The following is a 3,613-nucleotide window of genomic DNA, read 5'->3' as shown; positions in this document are numbered from 1 at the left end:
AATATTTTTAATAAATAAAGAGATATTGTTAATGTCAGTGAATAGCAAGGTCAGGAATGAAATTCAAGAGTTTAGGGCATTGTGTCAAATGAGGCCCTGAGGTTGAGGAATTTTTTTCGTTGGTAACCTGCCATGTAGTGTATGGGTGATTTGGCTCAGTATAAAGGCATGGGCTTGAAAATTCCCTAGTTTTCTCAGTAAGAATTTGTGGCTTATATAGGAGCTTTCTTGAATTAGAAGACTGGTTCCTACCCACAAGTACCCTGATACCTCACCAGCTTCTGCCACTGCCTTTCCTCTTCCTCCAAGCACACAGGTGATATGGTACCAGAGAGAGGGATATGGGAAGTCTGGACTTAGCCAAAGACAGAAAAAGCCACTTACTTTCTGTGTGGTTAGGGTTAACAGGAAATAAAAGGCAGCACTGCCCATTGTTCTTGGGCTATTGATAGTCACAGCAAGATCTGTGACCTCTTAGTGGAGGCAATAGTGTTCAATGATGAAAAGTTGGAGGACTTAAAACACACAGATTGAATTCTGATTCCATATCTACCATTACTCTACCTTTATGTACGTCAATCACCACAGACAGAGAATAAAGTTAATAAATTATTGTTGGGCAACTTCAATGAGGTAATATATAAACTACTTAGCACTGTAACAGGCATAAACTAAATGCCTATCAGTGGAGATTTTTACTTGGGATAAAAAGCTGGGTAGAGTCTCCCATCTGAATTATCTCCCCAGGTGCTCACAATCTTTAGGGCTTGGGATGCTGCTTAATAATGCAGAAACATCGTGAGATAGAAATAGACATTACAATGATCGTGTTAGGGTACATTATTTATTTGAGAGAGTCCTGAGTTAAACTCAGCAATGGACAACATTCACGTTGTTGGATGGCGTGTTCTAGGATAGATCTAGTAGATCCGTGCTGGATTATTCAGATGTAGGTCTAGGATCCAGCTACTCAGAAGTTGATAGAGCAATCCACACACGGGCAAAAGTAGAGGGTAAATGCAAACTGTTTCCTAGAACGTATTGAAGATCCAGATAAAAAGAGTACAGATCAACAGAAGAGTTTCAGAGAGCTGTGTGAAGACAGACAAAAAGTTCATCCCTGAAACCAAGACACCAGTACTTATAGGGACCCATCTCAAGGTAGTGAGGATCTAGAGCAGCAACACTGTTGAAGGGATTCTAGTGGACTAACATAAGAGGACTTGCAACTAACATTTGGTTTTATAGACTGCCTGCTAAGTAGTGGCTTGGGTTGGTACAGGCTAGGGATGACAGTTTTAATAATTCTATTGGGTGGATATCATTTCTCTTATGAGAGAAAATAGGTATGAAGCAATTTGTCTTATGTCACTCAGCTGATCACTTGAAAAGATAGGAAGGTGGAAATGAATCAAGGAACATCATAGGTAAGATGAATCACCATAAGGAAGAGAACTTGAGTAGTTTTATTATTTTCTCAGAGACTTCATTATGTTCAAACTTCCACGATAAGGACTGCATTCTAATTTCACAGCTAAAAGTGTATATTGGAATCAGACAACTTATCAGCTGTGTGGTCTGGAGAAAACTACTTAACCATTCAGTGCTGCAATTTTCTGATTTGTAAATTGAGCCAACAATAGTTCCTTTACTCCTCAGTATCTTCAGCGAGATTTGTTCCAAGCTGCCTTGCAAACCTCCCAATCTACAGATGTTCAAATTCCTTATTTAGAATAGTAGCATGTTTGCATAGAACCTATTCACATGTTCCTATATATTTTAGAACATACACAGAACTTCTCATATAGTTTGCTGGAGGTAGGAAAGGAACAAGGAAAATGATGTACTGATATTATAACTTAAAAAATAATCTAAAAGTTATCTCTAAAACAGTTATTAATAATTTAATGCAAGTGTTATTAATTATTATGTTTCATTGTTTAGGGAATAATGACAAAAAATGGACATATTCAATCCAGTTGCATATTATTCATCAAAAATCATTTCAGTCCACACTTGGTTGAATCCATAGATGCAGAACCCAGAGATACAGTACTGGCTGTACCTACTGCTTAGGGATGTTACATGACGTAGTTAATATAAATAAAGTATTTACCAAAGGGTCTGACTCATGCTGCATATGATCTAAGTGGTAGCTAAGTTGTAGTTATTAATAACATTAGTATTACTAATTAGGATTATAAAATCATTAATTTATGTAACATATGTAAGATGTTTTAGAATGTATGCACATAACAAATGTTCAATATATTAATATTTTTATAAATAAAACAACTATAATTAAATTAATGTTGGCCTCAGATGAAGCTATTTATTTATTCTACTTTCTGTGTTTTGGATTCAATCTAAGGGCTTCGTGAAAACTAGGCAGGCAAATTCTCTGAGTGACATCACCATATGGTAATATATCCTTTTAATTGCAAAATAAATGGCACACCTGAGGATGCACAGTATTTCCATCACTGAAAGTACTAAAGGACCTAGTGCTAGTTAATTGCTAGGCAAGATGGATCTACAGAAGACTAACAGATAATCACGATGCTAGCTAATACAAATAATCTTCAGTGTCCATTTTATAGATAATGAAATTGAGGTGCCTAAGATAACATAGCCACTAAAGTATCAGAGGTTTTATCCAACTCTGTGCCATCTTCCCATTAAGTATACTAGATTCAGTGCCTCATACTATAAGGTGTAATCGCTGGACTTGCTTTCTTCAAGTAAGGATAAGGAGAAAGTAAGGATAAGGAGAAAGCCACACCTACTCAAACAAGGCCACACCCCCTAATAGAGTTAACTCCCTGGACTGAGCATATTCAAACCATCACACTGCTTAAGATGAGATCTCTGCCTGGAACCAAACTCTTACTTTGCTTTATTTACCTCATACTCATCTTTTTATCCTTCTAGACATAATACATTCTTCACAATGGTTCCATGGTCTCTCAGATCATGTTGTTCTCCTCTCTGATTTTTTCTAAATACTTTTGAAGATTTAATACAGTCTGAGGAAAAATCAAAGAATAAATGTAGACAAGTATGGTGAGTACTAGATTTTGAGCTATGGAACTAAAAAGCAGAAAGATATATAAAAGAATACAGTTAAGTCCAACGGGACCACTTAAGTTGAACTGTGTGTATGTGTGTATGTTTTGCAGGACAGATTAAAACATTGGACTTTGACTCATGAATTCCATACTGCATGAGTTTATAGTTTCTTGAGATCTCAAGGGACTTCAGGATCAGAGCTGGCCCCAAAGCTCCAAATTTGTGGTGGCTTTGCCAATATGAGAGAGTTCTACCTGTTCTAGCCTACAGGGGCTACTTGATTTTGCTTACTGCCATGGACACTATCTCACATGTTTAATTTGTCATCAGACATATGTTCAAAGAAGAGTAGAAAAGGAAGAGAAGAGACTTTTGGCATGTGGAATCATTAGGGGACAAGAATGAACAAGTCACATTTATTAACTTAGGAAATAACATTACTTGCCTGGAAGAAAGAATTTAAGATAGATAGTAACAAGAACTGATGGAAATTCAATGAGGAGGGGTTGTTTTGTTTTGTTGGTTTTTAGTTTTTTTTTTTTTT

The 3,613-nt window shown here is 36.4% G+C and overlaps 1 long non-coding RNA gene across 1 annotated transcript in view; it reads right to left on the bottom strand.

Annotated features, from left to right (window-relative positions):
- Window positions 1-830: 830 nt before the first annotated feature.
- Window positions 831-3,613, bottom strand: part of LOC116094920 — a 3,972-nt gene continuing 1,189 nt past the window's right edge. Inside the window, exons 2-3 of the long non-coding RNA XR_004120361.1 lie at window positions 2,905-3,026; window positions 831-1,031 (exon numbers count right to left, since the gene is read on the bottom strand). This is a non-coding gene — a long non-coding RNA (uncharacterized LOC116094920). The remainder of the gene's footprint in view (window positions 1,032-2,904; window positions 3,027-3,613) is intronic.

The sequence above is a fragment of the Mastomys coucha genome, chromosome X (assembly GCF_008632895.1).
Source record: "Mastomys coucha isolate ucsf_1 chromosome X, UCSF_Mcou_1, whole genome shotgun sequence".
NCBI lineage: Eukaryota > Metazoa > Chordata > Mammalia > Rodentia > Muridae > Mastomys > Mastomys coucha.
The sequence above is the reverse complement of the archived record's forward strand: the minus strand, read 5'-3'. Positions and strand labels throughout refer to the sequence as shown.